We start from the raw sequence: 19686 nt of genomic DNA, 5'->3' as shown, positions 1-19686 counted from the left end.
GAGGGCACATTAACGACATTGCTTTTGGCTGTTTTCCAATGTCTTGTGCTGCTAGCTGATGCCACCTACACCACACCAGGGCCTGAGTGACCGGCTGGGGCCACTTACACCACATCAGGGCCTGTGGCTGCTGGCTGAGGCCACTTACACCACACCAGGGCCTGTGGCTGCTGGCTGAGGCCACTTACACCACACCAGGGCATTAGTTGCTATTGAGGCCAATTACACCACACCAGGGTCTGTGGCTCTTGCTCAGGCCACTTACACCACACCAGGGCCTCTGGCACTGGCTGAGGCCACTTACACCACACCAGGGCCTGTGGCTGCTGGCTGAGGCCACCTACACCACACCAGGGCATTAGTTGCTATTGAGGCCAATTACACCACACCAGGGTCTGTGGCTCTTGCTCAGGCCACTTACACCACACCAGGGCCTCTGGCACTGGCTGAGGCCACTTACACCACACCAGGGCCTTGTGCTGCTGGCTGAGGCCACTTACACCACACCAGTGCCTGTGGCTGCTGGCTGAGGCCACTTACACCACACCAGGGCATTAGTTGCTATTGAGGCCCCTTACACCACACCAGGGCCTGTGGCACTGGCTGAGGCCACTTACACCACACCAGGGCCTGTGGCTGCTGGCTGAGGCCACCTACACCACACCAGGGCATTAGTTGCTATTGAGGCCAATTACACCACACCAGGGTCTGTGGCTCTTGCTCAGGCCACTTACACCACACCAGGGCCTGTGGCACTGGCTGAGGCCACTTACACTACACCAGGGCCTGTGGCTCTGGCTGAGGCCACTTACACCACACCAGGGCCTGTGGCTGCTGGCTGCTGGCTGAGGCCACCCACACCACACCAGGGCCTGTGGCTGCTGGCTGAGGCCACTTACACCACACCAGGGCCTGTGGCTGCTGGCTGAGGCCACTTACACCACACCAGGGCCTGTGGCTGCTGGCTGAGGCCACTTACACCACACCAGTGCCTGTGGCTTCTGGCTGAGGCCACTTACACCACACCAGGGCCTGTGGCTCTTGCTCAGGCCACTCACATCACACCAGGCCCTGCGCTTCTGGCCGAGGCCATCTTCACCCAACCAGGCCCTGTGCTGCTAGCTGTGGCCATGTACAACACACCAGGCCCTGTGCTGGTTCCTGAGGCCATCTTCAACAATCCAGGGCCTGTGCTGTTGGATAAATGCTAAACTGAGCCTTTGGGTTAGGGTATTATGCAAACATGCAGGTATGGTTATAGGATTGTCTTCGTAACTTGTGCTGTAAGCCTTTCATTTTCATGTCATTGAACCGCTTTTGATCCAGAGAAGGGGTGTATTAAAAGACCTCAAGCAGCTGCCCATTAATGAGGGCACATTAACGACATTGCTTTTGGCTGTTTTCCAATGTCTTGTGCTGCTAGCTGATGCCACCTACACCACACCAGGGCCTGAGTGACCGGCTGGGGCCACTTACACCACATCAGGGCCTGTGGCTGCTGGCTGAGGCCACTTACACCACACCAGGGCCTGTGGCTGCTGGCTGAGGCCACTTACACCACACCAGAGCCTTAGTTGCTATTGAGGCCAATTACACCACACCAGGGTCTGTGGCTCTTGCTCAGGCCACTTACACCACACCAGGGCCTTAGTTGCTATTGAGGCCAATTACACCACACCAGGGCCTGTGGCTGCTGGCTGAGGCCACTTACACCACACCAGGGCCTGTGGCTGCTGGCTGAGGCCACTTACACCACACAAGGGCCTGTGGCTGCTGGCTGAGGCCACCTACACCACACCAGGGCCTTAGTTGCTATTGAGGCCAATTACACCACACCAGGGTCTGTGACTCTTGCTCAGGCCACTTACACCACACCAGGGCCTGTTGCACTGGCTGAGGCCACTTACACCACACCAGGGCCTGTGGCTGCTGGCTGAGGCCACATACACCACAACAGGGCATTAGTTGCTATTGAGGCCAATTACACCACACCAGGGTCTGTGGCTCTTGCTCAGGCCACTTACACCACACCAGGGCCTGTGGCTGCTGGCTGAGGCCACTTACACCACACCAGGGCATTAGTTGCTATTGAGGCCACTTACACCACACCAGGGCCTGTGGCTGCTGGCTGAGGCCACCTACACCACACCAGGGCATTAGTTGCTATTGAGGCCAATTACACCACACCAGGGTCTGTGGCTCTTGCTCAGGCCACTTACACCACACCAGGGCCTGTGGCACTGGCTGAGGCCACTTACACCACACCAGGGCCTGTGGCTCTGGCTGAGGCCACTTACACCACACCAGGGCCTGTGGCTGCTGGCTGAGGCCACTTACACCACACCAGGGCCTGTGGCTGCTGGCTGAGGCCAATTACACCACACCAGGGCCTGTGGCTCTTGCTCAGGCCACTCACATCACACCAGGCCCTGCGCTTCTGGCCGAGGCCATCTTCACCAAACCAGGCCCTGTGCTGCTAGCTGTGGCCATGTACAACACACCAGGCCCTGTGCTGGTTCCTGAGGCCATCTTCAACAATCCAGGGCCTGTGCTGTTAGATAAATGCTAAACTGAGCCTTTGGGTTAGGGTATTATGCAAACATGCAGGTATGGTTAAAGGATTGTCTTCGTAACTTCAGGTACTTGCCACCTAATCAGTTGAATCCATAAATTGAGACATTGTGCTGGGGCCAGCAGCTTACGGCCATACCACCCTGAGCACGCCCGACCTCGTCTGATCTCGGAAGCTAAGCAGGGCTGGGCTTGGTTAGTACTTGGATGGGAGACTACCTGGGAATACCTGGTGCTGTAAGCCTTTCATTTTCATGTCATTGAACCGCTTTTGATCCAGAGAAGGGGTGTATTAAAAGACCAAAAGCAGCTGCCCATTAATGAGGGCACATTAACGACATTGCTTTTGGCTGTTTTCCAATGTCTTGTGCTGCTAGCTGATGCCACCTACACCACACCAGGGCCTGAGTGACCGGCTGGGGCCACTTACACCACATCAGGGCCTGTGGCTGCTGGCTGAGGCCACTTACACCACACCAGGGCCTGTGGCTGCTGGCTGAGGCCACTTACACCACACCAGAGCATTAGTTGCTATTGAGGCCAATTACACCACACCAGGGTCTGTGGCTCTTGCTCAGGCCACTTACACCACACCAGGGCCTGTGGCACTGGCTGAGGCCACTTACACCACACCAGGGCCTGTGGCTGCTGGCAGAGGCCACTTACACCACACCAGGGCATTATTTGCTATTGAGGCCACTTACACCACACCAGGGCCTGTGGCTGCTGGCTGAGGCCACCTACACCACACCAGGGCATTAGTTGCTATTGAGGCCAATTACACCACACCAGGGTCTGTGGCTCTTGCTCAGGCCACTTACACCACACCAGGGCCTGTGGCACTGGCTGAGGCCACTTACACCACACCAGGGCCTGTGGCTCTGGCTGAGGCCACTTACACCACACCAGGGCCTGTGGCTGCTGGCTGAGGCCACTTACACCACACCAGGGCCTGTGGCTGCTGGCTGAGGCCACTTACACCACACCAGTACCTGTGGCTTCTGGCTGAGGCCACTTACACCACACCAGGGCCTGTGGCTCTTGCTCAGGCCACTCACATCACACCAGACCCTGCGCTTCTGGCCGAGGCCATCTTCACCAAACCAGGCCCTGTGCTGCTAGCTGTGGCCATGTACAACACACCAGGCCCTGTGCTGGTTCCTGAGGCCATCTTCAACAATCCAGGGCCTGTGCTGTTAGATAAATGCTAAACTGAGCCTTTGGGTTAGGGTATTATGCAAACATGCAGGTATGGTTAAAGGATTGTCTTCGTAACTTCAGGTACTTGCCACCTAATCAGTTGAATCCATAAATTGAGACATTGTGCTGGGGCCAGCAGCTTACGGCCATACCACCCTGAGCACGCCCGACCTCGTCTGATCTCGGAAGCTAAGCAGGGCTGGGCTTGGTTAGTACTTGGATGGGAGACTACCTGGGAATACCTGGTGCTGTAAGCCTTTCATTTTCATGTCATTGAACCGCTTTTGATCCAGAGAAGGGGTGTATTAAAAGACCAAAAGCAGCTGCCCATTAATGAGGGCACATTAACGACATTGCTTTTGGCTGTTTTCCAATGTCTTGTGCTGCTAGCTGATGCCACCTACACCACACCAGGGCCTGAGTGACCGGCTGGGGCCACTTACACCACATCAGGGCCTGTGGCTGCTGGCTGAGGCCACTTACACCACACCAGGGCCTGTGGCTGCTGGCTGAGGCCACTTACACCACACCAGAGCATTAGTTGCTATTGAGGCCAATTACACCACACCAGGGTCTGTGGCTCTTGCTCAGGCCACTTACACCACACCAGGGCCTGTGGCACTGGCTGAGGCCACTTACACCACACCAGGGCCTGTGGCTGCTGGCTGAGGCCACCTACACCACACCAGGGCCTTAGTTGCTATTGAGGCCACTTACACCACACCAGGGCCTGTGGCAGTGGCTGAGGCCACTTACACCACACCAGGGCCTGTGGCTGCTGGCTGAGGCCACTTACACCACACCAGGGCATTAGTTGCTATTGAGGCCACTTACACCACACCAGGGCCTGTGGCTGCTGGCTGAGGCCACCTACACCACACCAGGGCCTGTGGCAGTGGCTGAGGCCACTTACACCACACCAGGGCCTGTGGCTGCTGGCTGAGGCCACTTACACCACACCAGGGCATTAGTTGCTATTGAGGCCAATTACACCACACCAGGGTCTGTGGCTCTTGCTCAGGCCACTTACACCACACCAGGGCCTGTGGCACTGGCTGAGGCCACTTACACCACACCAGGGCCTGTGGCACTGGCTGAGGCCACTTACACCACACCAGGGCCTGTGGCTGCTGGCTGAGGCCACTTACACCACACCAGGGCCTGTGGCTGCTGGCTGAGGCCACTTACACCACACCAGGGCCTGTGGCTGCTGGCTGAGGCCACTTACACCACACCAGTGCCTGTGGCTTCTGGCTGAGGCCACTTACACCACACCAGGGCCTTAGTTGCTATTGAGGCCAATTACACCACACCAGGGTCTGTGACTCTTGCTCAGGCCACTTACACCACACCAGGGCCTGTGGCACTGGCTGAGGCCACTTACACCACACCAGGGCCTGTGGCTGCTGGCTGAGGCCACTTACACCACACCAGGGCCTGTGGCTGCTGGCTGAGGCCAATTACACCACACCAGGGCCTGTGGCTCTTGCTCAGGCCACTCACATCACACCAGGCCCTGCGCTTCTGGCCGAGGCCATCTTCACCAAACCAGGCCCTGTGCTGCTAGCTGTGGCCATGTACAACACACCAGGCCCTGTGCTGGTTCCTGAGGCCATCTTCAACAATCCAGGGCCTGTGCTGTTAGATAAATGCTAAACTGAGCCTTTGGGTTAGGGTATTATGCAAACATGCAGGTATGGTTAAAGGATTGTCTTCGTAACTTCAGGTACTTGCCACCTAATCAGTTGAATCCATAAATTGAGACATTGTGCTGGGGCCAGCAGCTTACGGCCATACCACCCTGAGCACGCCCGACCTCGTCTGATCTCGGAAGCTAAGCAGGGCTGGGCTTGGTTAGTACTTGAATGGGAGACTGCCTGGGAATACCTGGTGCTGTAAGCCTTTCATTTTCATGTCATTGAACCGCTTTTGATCCAGAGAAGGGGTGTATTAAAAGACCAAAAGCAGCTGCCCATTAATGAGGGCACATTAACGACATTGCTTTTGGCTGTTTTCCAATGTCTTGTGCTGCTAGCTGATGCCACCTACACCACACCAGGGCCTGAGTGACCGGCTGGGGCCACTTACACCACATCAGGGCCTGTGGCTGCTGGCTGAGGCCACTTACACCACACCAGGGCCTGTGGCTGCTGGCTGAGGCCACTTACACCACACCAGGGCATTAGTTGCTATTGAGGCCAATTACACCACACCAGGGTCTGTGGCTCTTGCTCAGGCCACTTACACCACACCAGGGCCTCTGGCACTGGCTGAGGCCACTTACACCACACCAGGGCCTGTGGCTGCTGGCTGAGGCCACCTACACCACACCAGGGCATTAGTTGCTATTGAGGCCAATTACACCACACCAGGGTCTGTGGCTCTTGCTCAGGCCACTTACACCACACCAGGGCCTCTGGCACTGGCTGAGGCCACTTACACCACACCAGGGCCTTGTGCTGCTGGCTGAGGCCACTTACACCACACCAGTGCCTGTGGCTGCTGGCTGAGGCCACTTACACCACACCAGGGCATTAGTTGCTATTGAGGCCCCTTACACCACACCAGGGCCTGTGGCACTGGCTGAGGCCACTTACACCACACCAGGGCCTGTGGCTGCTGGCTGAGGCCACCTACACCACACCAGGGCATTAGTTGCTATTGAGGCCAATTACACCACACCAGGGTCTGTGGCTCTTGCTCAGGCCACTTACACCACACCAGGGCCTGTGGCACTGGCTGAGGCCACTTACACTACACCAGGGCCTTGTGCTGCTGGCTGAGGCCACTTACACCACACCAGTGCCTGTGGCTGCTGGCTGAGGCCACTTACACCACACCAGGGCATTAGTTGCTATTGAGGCCCCTTACACCACACCAGGGCCTGTGGCTCTGGCTGAGGCCACTTACACCACACCAGGGCCTGTGGCTGCTGGCTGAGGCCACTTACACCACACCAGGGCCTGTGGCTGCTGGCTGAGGCCACCCACACCACACCAGGGCCTGTGGCTGCTGGCTGAGGCCACTTACACCACACCAGGGCCTGTGGCTGCTGGCTGAGGCCACTTACACCACACCAGGGCCTGTGGCTGCTGGCTGAGGCCACTTACACCACACCAGTGCCTGTGGCTTCTGGCTGAGGCCACTTACACCACACCAGGGCCTGTGGCTCTTGCTCAGGCCACTCACATCACACCAGGCCCTGCGCTTCTGGCCGAGGCCATCTTCACCCAACCAGGCCCTGTGCTGCTAGCTGTGGCCATGTACAACACACCAGGCCCTGTGCTGGTTCCTGAGGCCATCTTCAACAATCCAGGGCCTGTGCTGTTGGATAAATGCTAAACTGAGCCTTTGGGTTAGGGTATTATGCAAACATGCAGGTATGGTTATAGGATTGTCTTCGTAACTTGTGCTGTAAGCCTTTCATTTTCATGTCATTGAACCGCTTTTGATCCAGAGAAGGGGTGTATTAAAAGACCTCAAGCAGCTGCCCATTAATGAGGGCACATTAACGACATTGCTTTTGGCTGTTTTCCAATGTCTTGTGCTGCTAGCTGATGCCACCTACACCACACCAGGGCCTGAGTGACCGGCTGGGGCCACTTACACCACATCAGGGCCTGTGGCTGCTGGCTGAGGCCACTTACACCACACCAGGGCCTGTGGCTGCTGGCTGAGGCCACTTACACCACACCAGAGCCTTAGTTGCTATTGAGGCCAATTACACCACACCAGGGTCTGTGGCTCTTGCTCAGGCCACTTACACCACACCAGGGCCTTAGTTGCTATTGAGGCCAATTACACCACACCAGGGCCTGTGGCTGCTGGCTGAGGCCACTTACACCACACCAGGGCCTGTGGCTGCTGGCTGAGGCCACTTACACCACACAAGGGCCTGTGGCTGCTGGCTGAGGCCACCTACACCACACCAGGGCCTTAGTTGCTATTGAGGCCAATTACACCACACCAGGGTCTGTGACTCTTGCTCAGGCCACTTACACCACACCAGGGCCTGTTGCACTGGCTGAGGCCACTTACACCACACCAGGGCCTGTGGCTGCTGGCTGAGGCCACTTACACCACACCAGGGCCTGTGGCTGCTGGCTGAGGACACTTACACCACACCAGGGCCTGTGGCTGCTGGCTGAGGGCACTTACACCACACCAGTGCCTGTGGCTTCTGGCTGAGGCCACTTACACCACACCAGGGCCTGTGGCTCTTGCTCAGGCCACTCACATCACATCAGGCCCTGCGCTTCTGGCCGAGGCCATCTTCACCAAACCAGGCCCTGTGCTGCTAGCTGTGGCCATGTACAACACACCAGGCCCTGTGCTGGTTCCTGAGGCCTTCTTCAACAATCCAGGGCCTGTGCTGTTAGATAAATGCTAAACTGAGCCTTTGGGTTAGGGTATTATGCAAACATGCAGGTATGGTTAAAGGATTGTCTTCGTAACTTCAGGTACTTGCCACCTAATCAGTTGAATCCATAAATTGAGACATTGTGCTGGGGCCAGCAGCTTACGGCCATACCACCCTGAGCACACCCGACCTTGTCTGATCTCGGAAGCTAAGCAGCGCTGGGCTTGGTTAGTACTTGGATGGGAGACTGCCTGGGAATACCTGGTGCTGTAAGCCTTTCATTTTCATGTCATTGAACCGCTTTTGATCCAGAGAAGGGGTGTATTAAAAGACCAAAAGCAGCTGCCCATTAATGAGGGCACATTAACGACATTGCTTTTGGCTGTTTTCCAATGTCTTGTGCTGCTAGCTGATGCCACCTACACCACACCAGGGCCTGAGTGACCGGCTGGGGCCACTTACACCACATCAGGGCCTGTGGCTGCTGGCTGAGGCCACTTACACCACACCAGGGCCTGTGGCTGCTGGCTGAGGCCACTTACACCACACCAGGGCATTAGTTGCTATTGAGGCCAATTACACCACACCAGGGTCTGTGGCTCTTGCTCAGGCCACTTACACCACACCAGGGCCTCTGGCACTGGCTGAGGCCACTTACACCACACCAGGGCCTGTGGCTGCTGGCTGAGGCCACCTACACCACACCAGGGCATTAGTTGCTATTGAGGCCAATTACACCACACCAGGGTCTGTGACTCTTGCTTTGGCCACTTACACCACACCAGGGCCTGTGGCTGCTGGCTGAGGCCACTTACACCACACCAGGGCCTGTGGCTGCTGGCTGAGGCCACTTACACCACACCAGTGCCTGTGGCTTGTGGCTGAGGCCACTTACACCACACCAGGGCCTGTGGCTCTTGCTCAGGCCACTTACACCACACCAGGGCCTGTGGCACTGGCTGAGGCCACTTACACCACACCAGCGCCTGTGGCTGCTGGCTGAGGGCACTTACACCACACCAGGGCCTGTGGCTGCTGGCTGAGGGCACTTACACCACACCAGTGCCTGTGGCTGCTGGCTGAAGCCACTTACAGCACACCAGGGCATTAGTTGCTATTGAGGCCCCTTACACCACACCAGGGCCTGTGGCTGCTGGCTGAGGCCACTTACACCACACCAGGGCCTGTGGCTGCTGGCTGAGGCCACCTACACCACACCAGGGCATTAGTTGCTATTGAGGCCAATTACACCCCACCAGGGCCTGTGGCTGCTGGCTGAGGCCACTTACACCAGACCAGGGCCTGTGGCTGCTGGCTGAGGCCACTTACACCACACCAGGGCATTAGTTGCTATTGAGGCCAATTACACCACACCAGGGTCTGTGGCTCTTGCTCAGGCCACTTACACCACACCAGGGCCTGTGGCACTGGCTGAGGCCACTTACACCACACCAGGGCCTGTGGCTGCTGGCTGAGGGCACTTACACCACACCAGGGCCTGTGGCTGCTGGCTGAGGCCACTTACACCACACCAGTGCCTGTGGCTTCTGGCTGAGGCCACTTACACCACACCAGGGCCTGTGGCTCTTGCTCAGGCCACTCACATCACACCAGGCCCTGCGCTTCTGGCCGAGGCCATCTTCACCAAACCAGGCCCTGTGCTGCTAGCTGTGGCCATGTACAACACACCAGGCCCTGTGCTGGTTCCTGAGGCCATCTTCAACAATCCAGGGCCTGTGCTGTTAGATAAATGCTAAACTGAGCCTTTGGGTTAGGGTATTATGCAAACATGCAGGTATGGTTAAAGGATTGTCTTCGTAACTTCAGGTACTTGCCACCTAATCAGTTGAATCCATAAATTGAGACATTGTGCTGGGGCCAGCAGCTTACGGCCATACCACCCTGAGCACGCCCGACCTCGTCTGATCTCGGAAGCTAAGCAGGGCTGGGCTTGGTTAGTACTTGGATGGGAGACTGCCTGGGAATACCTGGTGCTGTAAGCCTTTCATTTTCATGTCATTGAACCGCTTTTGATCCAGAGAAGGGGTGTATTAAAAGACCAAAAGCAGCTGCCCATTAATGAGGGCACATTAACGACATTGCTGTTGGCTGTTTTCCAATGTCTTGTGCTGCTAGCTGATGCCACCTACACCACACCAGGGCCTGAGTGACCGGCTGGGGCCACTTACACCACATCAGGGCCTGTGGCTGCTGGCTGAGGCCACTTACACCACACCAGGGCCTGTGGCTGCTGGCTGAGGCCACTTACACCACACCAGGGCCTGTGGCTGCTGGCTGAGGCCACCTACACCACACCAGGGCATTAGTTGCTATTGAGGCCAATTACACCACACCAGGGTCTGTGGCTCTTGCTCAGGCCACTTACACCACACCAGGGCCTGTGGCACTGGCTGAGGCCACTTACACCACACCAGGGCCTGTGGCTCTGGCTGAGGCCACTTACACCACACCAGGGCTTGTGGCTGCTGGCTCAGGCCACTTACACCACACCAGGGCCTGTGGCTGCTGGCTGAGGCCACTTACACCACACCAGGGCCTGTGGCTGCTGGCTGAGGCCACTTACACCACACCAGTGCCTGTGGCTTCTGGCTGAGGCCACTTACACCACACCAGGGCCTGTGGCTCTTGCTCAGGCCACTCACATCACACCAGGCCCTGCGCTTCTGGCCGAGGCCATCTTCACCAAACCAGGCCCTGTGCTGCTAGCTCTGGCCATGTACAACACACCAGGCCCTGTGCTGGTTCCTGAGGCCATCTTCAACAATCCAGGGCCTGTGCTGTTAGATAAATGCTAAACTGAGCCTTTGGGTTAGGGTATTATGCAAACATGCAGGTATGGTTAAAGGATTGTCTTCGTAACTTCAGGTACTTGCCACCTAATCAGTTGAATCCATAAATTGAGACATTTTGCTGGGGCCAGCAGCTTACGGCCATACCACCCTGAGCACCCCCGACCTCGTCTGATCTCGGAAGCTAAGCAGGGCTGGGCTTGGTTAGTACTTGGATGGGAGACTACCTGGGAATACCTGGTGCTGTAAGCCTTTCATTTTCATGTCATTGAACCGCTTTTGATCCAGAGAAGGGGTGTATTAAAAGACCAAAAGCAGCTGCCCATTAATGAGGGCACATTAACGACATTGCTTTTGGCTGTTTTCCAATGTCTTGTGCTGCTAGCTGATGCCACCTACACCACACCAGGGCCTGAGTGACCGGCTGGGGCCACTTACACCACATCAGGGCCTGTGGCTGCTGGCTGAGGCCACTTACACCACACCAGGGCCTGTGGCTGCTGGCTGAGGCCACTTACACCACACCAGGGCATTAGTTGCTATTGAGGCCAATTACACCACACCAGGGTCTGTGGCTCTTGCTCAGGCCACTTACACCACACCAGGGCCTGTGGCACTGGCTGAGGCCACTTACACCACACCAGGGCCTGTGGCTGCTGGCTGAGGCCACTTACACCACACCAGGGCCTGTGGCTGCTGGCTGAGGCCACTTACACCACACCAGGGCATTAGTTGCTATTGAGGCCACTTACACCACACCAGGGCCTGTGGCTGCTGGCTGAGGCCACCTACACCACACCAGGGCATTAGTTGCTATTGAGGCCAATTACACCACACCAGGGTCTGTGGCTCTTGCTCAGGCCACTTACACCACACCAGGGCCTGTGGCACTGGCTGAGGCCACTTACACCACACCAGGGCCTGTGGCTCTGGCTGAGGCCACTTACACCACACCAGGGCCTGTGGCTGCTGGCTGAGGCCACTTACACCACACCAGGGCCTGTGGCTGCTGGCTGAGGCCACTTACACCACACCAGTGCCTGTGGCTTCTGGCTGAGGCCACTTACACCACACCAGGGCCTTAGTTGCTATTGAGGCCAATTACACCACACCAGGGTCTGTGACTCTTGCTCAGGCCACTTACACCACACCAGGGCCTGTGGCACTGGCTGAGGCCACTTACACCACACCAGGGCCTGTGGCTGCTGGCTGTGGCCACTTACACCACACCAGGGCATGTGGCTGCTGGCTGAGGCCAATTACACCACACCAGGGCCTGTGGCTCTTGCTCAGGCCACTCACATCACACCAGGCCCTGCGCTTCTGGCCGAGGCCATCTTCACCAAACCAGGCCCTGTGCTGCTAGCTGTGGCCATGTACAACACACCAGGCCCTGTGCTGGTTCCTGAGGCCATCTTCAACAATCCAGGGCCTGTGCTGTTAGATAAATGCTAAACTGAGCCTTTGGGTTAGGGTATTATGCAAACATGCAGGTATGGTTAAAGGATTGTCTTCGTAACTTCAGGTACTTGCCACCTAATCAGTTGAATCCATAAATTGAGACATTGTGCTGGGGCCAGCAGCTTACGGCCATACCACCCTGAGCACGCCTGACCTCGTCTGATCTCGGAAGCTAAGCAGGGCTGGGCTTGGTTAGTACTTGGATGGGAGACTGCCTGGGAATACCTGGTGCTGTAAGCCTTTCATTTTCATGTCATTGAACCGCTTTTGATCCAGAGAAGGGGTGTATTAAAAGACCAAAAGCAGCTGCCCATTAATGAGGGCACATTAACGACATTGCTTTTGGCTGTTTTCCAATGTCTTGTGCTGCTAGCTGATGCCACCTACACCACACCAGGGCCTGAGTGACCGGCTGGGGCCACTTACACCACATCAGGGCCTGTGGCTGCTGGCTGAGGCCACTTACACCACACCAGGGCCTGTGGCTGCTGGCTGAGGCCACTTACACCACACCAGGGCCTGTGGCTGCTGGCTGAGGCCACCTACACCACACCAGGGCATTAGTTGCTATTGAGGCCAATTACACCACACAAGGGCCTGTGGCTGCTGGCTGAGGCCACTTACACCACACCAGGGCATTAGTTGCTATTGAGGCCACTTACACCACACCAGGGCCTGTGGCTGCTGGCTGAGGCCACCTACACCACACCAGGGCCTGTGGCTGCTGGCTGAGGCCACTTACACCACACCAGTGCCTGTGGCTTCTGGCTGAGGCCACTTACACCACACCAGGGCCTGTGGCTCTTGCTCAGGCCACTCACATCACACCAGGCCCTGCGCTTCTGGCCGAGGCCATCTTCACCAAACCAGGCCCTGTGCTGCTAGCTGTGGCCATGTACAACACACCAGGCCCTGTGCTGGTTCCTGAGGCCATCTTCAACAATCCAGGGCCTGTGCTGTTAGATAAATGCTAAACTGAGCCTTTGGGTTAGGGTATTATGCAAACATGCAGGTATGGTTAAAGGATTGTCTTCGTAACTTCAGGTACTTGCCACCTAATCAGTTGAATCCATAAATTGAGACATTGTGCTGGGGCCAGCAGCTTACGGCCATACCACCCTGAGCACGCCCGACCTCGTCTGATCTCGGAAGCTAAGCAGGGCTGGGCTTGGTTAGTACTTGGATGGGAGACTACCTGGGAATACCTGGTGCTGTAAGCCTTTCCTTTTCATGTCATTGAACCGCTTTTGATCCAGAGAAGGGGTGTATTAAAAGACCAAAAGCAGCTGCCCATTAATGAGGGCACATTAACGACATTGCTTTTGGCTGTTTTCCAATGTCTTGTGCTGCTAGCTGATGCCACCTACACCACACCAGGGCCTGAGTGACCGGCTGGGGCCACTTACACCACATCAGGGCCTGTGGCTGCTGGCTGAGGCCACTTACACCACACCAGGGCCTGTGGCTGCTGGCTGAGGCCACTTACACCACACCAGGGCCTGTGGCTGCTGGCTGAGGCCACCTACACCACACCAGGGCCTTAGTTGCTATTGAGGCCAATTACACCACACCAGGGTCTGTGGCTCTTGCTCAGGCCACTTACACCACACCAGGGCCTGTGGCTGCTGGCTGAGGCCACTTACACCACACCAGGGCATTAGTTGCTATTGAGGCCACTTACACCACACCAGGGCCTGTGGCTGCTGGCTGAGGCCACCTACACCACACCAGGGCATTAGTTGCTATTGAGGCCAATTACACCACACCAGGGTCTGTGGCTCTTGCTCAGGCCACTTACACCATACCAGGGCCTGTGGCACTGGCTGAGGCCACTTACACCACACCAGGGCCTGTGGCTCTGGCTGAGGCCACTTACACCACACCAGGGCCTGTGGCTGCTGGCTGAGGCCACTTACACCACACCAGGGCCTGTGGCTGCTGGCTGAGGCCACTTACACCACACCAGGGCCTGTGGCTGCTGGCTGAGGCCACTTACACCACACCAGTGCCTGTGGCTTCTGGCTGAGGCCACTTACACCACACCAGGGCCTGTGGCTCTTGCTCAGGCCACTCACATCACACCAGGCCCTGCGCTTCTGGCCGAGGCCATCTTCACCAAACCAGGCCCTGTGCTGCTAGCTGTGGCCATGTACAACACACCAGAACCTGTGCTGGTTCCTGAGGCCATCTTCAACAATCCAGGGCCTGTGCTGTTAGATAAATGCTAAACTGAGCCTTTGGGTTAGGGTATTATGCAAACATGCAGGTATGGTTAAAGGATTGTCTTCGTAACTTCAGGTACTTGCCACCTAATCAGTTGAATCCATAAATTGAGACATTGTGCTGGGGCCAGCAGCTTACGGCCATACCACCCTGAGCACGCCCGACCTCGTCTGATCTCGGAAGCTAAGCAGGGCTGGGCTTGGTTAGTACTTGGATGGGAGACTACCTGGGAATACCTGGTGCTGTAAGCCTTTCATTTTCATGTCATTGAACCGCTTTTGATCCAGAGAAGGGGTGTATTAAAAGACCAAAAGCAGCTGCCCATTAATGAGGGCACATTAACGACATTGCTTTTGGCTGTTTTCCAATGTCTTGTGCTGCTAGCTGATGCCACCTACACCACACCAGGGCCTGAGTGACCGGCTGGGGCCACTTACACCACATCAGGGCCTGTGGCTGCTGGCTGAGGCCACTTACACCACACCAGGGCCTGTGGCTGCTGGCTGAGGCCACTTACACCACACCAGGGCATTAGTTGCTATTGAGGCCAATTACACCACACCAGGGTCTGTGGCTCTTGCTCAGGCCACTTACACCACACCAGGGCCTGTGGCTGCTGGCTGAGGCCACCTACACCACACCAGGGCATTAGTTGCTATTGAGGCCAATTACACCACACCAGGGTCTGTGACTCTTGCTCAGGCCACTTACACCACACCAGGGCCTGTGGCACTGGCTGAGGCCACTTACACCACACCAGGGCCTGTGGCTGCTGGCTGAGGCCACTTACACCACACCAGGGCCTGTGGCTGCTGGCTGAGGTCACTTACACCACACCAGTGCCTGTGGCTGCTGGCTCAGGCCACTTACACCACACCAGGGCCTGTGGCTGCTGGCTGAGGTCACTTACACCACACCAGTGCCTGTGGCTGCTGGCTGAGGGCACTTACACCACACCAGTGCCTGTGGCTTCTGGCTGAGGCCACTTACACCACACCAGGGCCTGTGGCTCTTGCTCAGGCCACTTACACCACACCAGGGCCTGTGGCTGCTGGCTGAGGCCACTTACACCACACCAGGGCCTGTGGCTGCTGGCTGAGGGCACTTACACCACACCAGTGCCTGTGGCTGCTGGCTGAGGCCACTTACACCACACCAGGGCCTGTGGCTGCTGGCTGAGGGCACTTACACCACACCAGTGCCTGTGGCTGCTGGCTGAGGCCACTTACACCACACCAGGGCATTAGTTGCTATTGAGGCCCCTTACACCACACCAGGGCCTGTGGCACTGGCTGAGGCCACTTACACCACACCAGGGCCTGTGGCTGCTGGCTGAGGCCACCTACACCACACCAGGGCATTAGTTGCTATTGAGGCCAATTACACCACACCAGGGCCTGTGGCACTGGCTGAGGCCACTTACACCACACCAGGGCCTGTGGCTGCTGGCTGAGGCCACTTACACCACACCAGGGCCTGTGGCTGCTGGCTGAGGTCACTTACACCACACCAGGGCCTGTGGCTGCTGGCTGAGGGCACTTACACCACACCAGTGCCTGTGGCTTCTGGCTGAGGCCACTTACACCACACCAGGGCCTGTGGCAGCTGGCTCAGGCCACTTACACCACACCAGGGCCTGTGGCTGCTGGCTGAGGCCACTTACACCACACCAGGGCCTGTGGCTGCTGGCTGAGGCCACTTACACCACACCAGTGCCTGTGGCTGCTGGCTGAGGCCACTTACACCACACCAGGGCATTAGTTGCTATTGAGGCCCCTTACACCACACCAGGGCCTGTGGCACTGGCTGAGGCCACTTACACCACACCAGGGCCTGTGGCTGCTGGCTGAGGCCACCTACACCTCACCAGGGCATTAGTTGCTATTGAGGCCAGTTACACCACACCAGGGTCTGTGGCTCTTGCTCAGGCCACTTACACCACACCAGGGCCTGTGGCACTGGCTGAGGCCACTTACACCACACCAGGGCCTGTGGCTCTGGCTGAGGCCACTTACACCACACCAGGGCCTGTGGCTGCTGGCTGAGGCCATTTACACCACACCAGGGCCTGTGGCTGCTGGCTGAGGCCACTTACACCACACCAGGGCCTGTGGCTGCTGGCTGAGGTCACTTACACCACACCAGGGCCTGTGGCTGCTGGCTGAGGCCACTTACACCACACCAGGGACTGTGGCTGCTGGCTGAGGCCACTTACACCACACCAGTGCCTGTGGCTTCTGGCTGAGGCCACTTACACCACACCAGGGCCTGTGGCTCTTGCTCAGGCCACTCACATCACACCAGGCCCTGCGCTTCTGGCCGAGGCCATCTTCACCAAACCAGGCCCTGTGCTGCTAGCTGTGGCCATGTACAACACACCAGGCCCTGTGCTGGTTCCTGAGGCCATCTTCAACAATCCAGGGCCTGTGCTGTTAGATAAATGCTAAACTGAGCCTTTGGGTTAGGGTATTATGCAAACATGCAGGTATGGTTAAAGGATTGTCTTCGTAACTTCAGGTACTTGCCACCTAATCAGTTGAATCCATAAATTGAGACATTGTGCTGGGGCCAGCAGCTTACGGCCATACCACCCTGAGCACGCCCGACCTCGTCTGATCTTGGAAGCTAAGCAGGGCTGGGCTTGGTTAGTACTTGGATGGGAGACTGCCTGGGAATACCTGGTGCTGTAAGCCTTTCATTTTCATGTCATTGAACCGCTTTTGATCCAGAGAAGGGGTGTATTAAAAGACCAAAAGCAGCTGCCCATTAATGAGGGCACATTAACGACATTGCTTTTGGCTGTTTTCCAATGTCTTGTGCTGCTAGCTGATGCCACCTACACCACACCAGGGCCTGAGTGACCGGCTGGGGCCACTTACACCACATCAGGGCCTGTGGCTGCTGGCTGAGGCCACTTACACCACACCAGGGCCTGTGGCTGCTGGCTGAGGCCACTTACACCACACCAGGGCATTAGTTGCTATTGAGGCCAATTACACCACACCAGGGTCTGTGGCTCTTGCTCAGGCCACTTACACCACATCAGGGCCTGTGGCACTGGCTGAGGCCACTTACACCACACCAGGGCCTGTGGCTGCTGGCTGAGGCCACCTACACCACACCAGGGCATTAGTTGCTATTGAGGCCAATTACACCACACCAGGGTCTGTGACTCTTGCTCAGGCCACTTACACCACACCAGGGCCTGTGGCTGCTGGCTGAGGCCACTTACACCACACCAGGGCCTGTGGCTGCTGGCTGAGGCCACTTACACCACACCAGGGCCTGTGGCTGCTGGCTGAGGTCACTTACACCACACCAGTGCCTGTGGCTGCTGGCTGAGGGCACTTACACCACACCAGTGCCTGTGGCTTCTGGCTGAGGCCACTTACACCACACCAGGGCCTGTGGCTGCTGGCTGAGGCCACTTACACCACACCAGGGCCTGTGGCTGCTGGCTGAGGTCACTTACACCACACCAGTGCCTGTGGCTGCTGGCTGAGGGCACTTACACCACACCAGTGCCTGTGGCTTCTGGCTGAGGCCACTTACACCACACCAGGGCCTGTGGCTGCTGGCTCAGGCCACTTACACCACACCAGGGCCTGTGGCTGCTGGCTGAGGCCACTTACACCACACCAGGGCCTGTGGCTGCTGGCTGAGGGCACTTACACCACACCAGTGCCTGTGGCTGCTGGCTGAGGCCACTTACACCACACCAGGGCATTAGTTGCTATTGAGGCCCCTTACACCACACCAGGGCCTGTGGCACTGGCTGAGGCCACTTACACCACACCAGGGCCTGTGGCTGCTGGCTGAGGCCACCTACACCACACCAGGGCATTAGTTGCTATTGAGGCCAATTACACCACACCAGGGTCTGTGACTCTTGCTCAGGCCACTTACACCACACCAGGGCCTGTGGCACTGGCTGAGGCCACTTACACCACACCAGGGCCTGTGGCTGCTGGCTGAGGCCACTTACACCACACCAGGGCCTGTGGCTGCTGGCTGAGGTCACTTACACCACACCAGGGCATTAGTTGCTATTGAGGCCCCTTACACCACACCAGGGCCTGTGGCACTGGCTGAGGCCACTTACACCACACCAGGGCCTGTGGCTGCTGGCTGAGGCCACCTACACCACACCAGGGCATTAGTTGCTATTGAGGCCAATTACACCACACCAGGGTCTGTGGCTCTTGCTCAGGCCACTTACACCACACCAGGGCCTGTGGCACTGGCTGAGGCCACTTACACCACACCAGGGCCTGTGGCTGCTGGCTGAGGCCACTTACACCACACCAGGGCCTGTGGCTGCTGGCTGAGGCCACTTACACCACACCAGGGCCTGTGGCTGCTGGCTGAGGCCACTTACACCACACCAGGGACTGTGGCTGCTGGCTGAGGCCACTTACACCACACCAGTGCCTGTGGCTTCTGGCTGAGGCCACTTACACCACACCAGGGCCTGTGGCTCTTGCTCAGGCCACTCACATCACACCAGGCCCTGCGCTTCTGGCCGAGGCCATCTTCACCAAACCAGGCCCTGTGCTGCTAGCTGTGGCCATGTACAACACACCAGGCCCTGTGCTGGTTCCTGAGGCCATCTTCAACAATCCAGGGCCTGTGCTGTTAGATAAATGCTAAACTGAGCCTTTGGGTTAGGGTATTATGCAAACATGCAGGTATGGTTAAAGGATTGTCTTCGTAACTTCAGGTACTTGCCACCTAATCAGTTGAATCCATAAATTGAGACATTGTGCTGGGGCCAGCAGCTTACGGCCATACCACCCTGAGCACACCCGACCTCGTCTGATCTCGGAAGCTAAGCAGGGCTGGGCTTGGTTAGTACTTGGATGGGAGACTGCCTGGGAATACCTGGTGCTGTAAGCCTTTCTTTTTCATGTCATTGAACCGCTTTTGATCCAGAGAAGGGGTGTATTAAAAGACCAAAAGCAGCTGCCCATTAATGAGGGCACATTAACGACATTGCTTTTGGCTGTTTTCCAATGTCTTGTGCTGCTAGCTGATGCCACCTACACCACACCAGGGCCTGAG

At 57.3% G+C, this 19686-nt stretch overlaps 11 non-coding genes across 11 annotated transcripts; all 11 read left to right on the top strand.

The window, feature by feature from the left end:
• Positions 1–2696: 2696 nt before the first annotated feature.
• Positions 2697–2815, top strand: LOC145427733 (5S ribosomal RNA). Its single transcript, XR_013908275.1, has one exon. It is a non-coding gene; the product is annotated as a 5S ribosomal RNA (ribosomal RNA).
• Positions 2816–3909: 1094 nt separating this feature from the next.
• On the top strand, positions 3910–4028 carry LOC145427732 (5S ribosomal RNA). The gene has a single exon (XR_013908274.1). It is a non-coding gene; the product is annotated as a 5S ribosomal RNA (ribosomal RNA).
• Positions 4029–5554: 1526 nt separating this feature from the next.
• LOC145426639 (5S ribosomal RNA) lies at positions 5555–5673 on the top strand. The gene has a single exon (XR_013907349.1). It is a non-coding gene; the product is annotated as a 5S ribosomal RNA (ribosomal RNA).
• Positions 5674–8288: 2615 nt separating this feature from the next.
• Positions 8289–8407, top strand: LOC145427213 (5S ribosomal RNA). Its single transcript, XR_013907945.1, has one exon. It is a non-coding gene; the product is annotated as a 5S ribosomal RNA (ribosomal RNA).
• Positions 8408–10015: 1608 nt separating this feature from the next.
• On the top strand, positions 10016–10134 carry LOC145426491 (5S ribosomal RNA). Its single transcript, XR_013907201.1, has one exon. It is a non-coding gene; the product is annotated as a 5S ribosomal RNA (ribosomal RNA).
• A 940-nt stretch (positions 10135–11074) lies between these two features.
• LOC145426572 (5S ribosomal RNA) lies at positions 11075–11193 on the top strand. Its single transcript, XR_013907282.1, has one exon. It is a non-coding gene; the product is annotated as a 5S ribosomal RNA (ribosomal RNA).
• A 1330-nt stretch (positions 11194–12523) lies between these two features.
• Positions 12524–12642, top strand: LOC145426831 (5S ribosomal RNA). The gene has a single exon (XR_013907550.1). It is a non-coding gene; the product is annotated as a 5S ribosomal RNA (ribosomal RNA).
• Positions 12643–13503: 861 nt separating this feature from the next.
• Positions 13504–13622, top strand: LOC145427731 (5S ribosomal RNA). Its single transcript, XR_013908273.1, has one exon. It is a non-coding gene; the product is annotated as a 5S ribosomal RNA (ribosomal RNA).
• A 1135-nt stretch (positions 13623–14757) lies between these two features.
• Positions 14758–14876, top strand: LOC145427730 (5S ribosomal RNA). Its single transcript, XR_013908272.1, has one exon. It is a non-coding gene; the product is annotated as a 5S ribosomal RNA (ribosomal RNA).
• Positions 14877–17199: 2323 nt separating this feature from the next.
• Positions 17200–17318, top strand: LOC145426965 (5S ribosomal RNA). Its single transcript, XR_013907687.1, has one exon. It is a non-coding gene; the product is annotated as a 5S ribosomal RNA (ribosomal RNA).
• A 2084-nt stretch (positions 17319–19402) lies between these two features.
• On the top strand, positions 19403–19521 carry LOC145426479 (5S ribosomal RNA). The gene has a single exon (XR_013907189.1). It is a non-coding gene; the product is annotated as a 5S ribosomal RNA (ribosomal RNA).
• The last annotated feature ends 165 nt before the right edge of the window (positions 19522–19686 follow it).

The sequence above is a fragment of the Astatotilapia calliptera genome, chromosome 3 (genome assembly GCF_964374335.1).
Source record: "Astatotilapia calliptera chromosome 3, fAstCal68.1, whole genome shotgun sequence".
In the NCBI taxonomy this organism is placed as follows: domain Eukaryota; kingdom Metazoa; phylum Chordata; class Actinopteri; order Cichliformes; family Cichlidae; genus Astatotilapia; species Astatotilapia calliptera.
The sequence above is the reverse complement of the archived record's forward strand: the minus strand, read 5'-3'. Positions and strand labels throughout refer to the sequence as shown.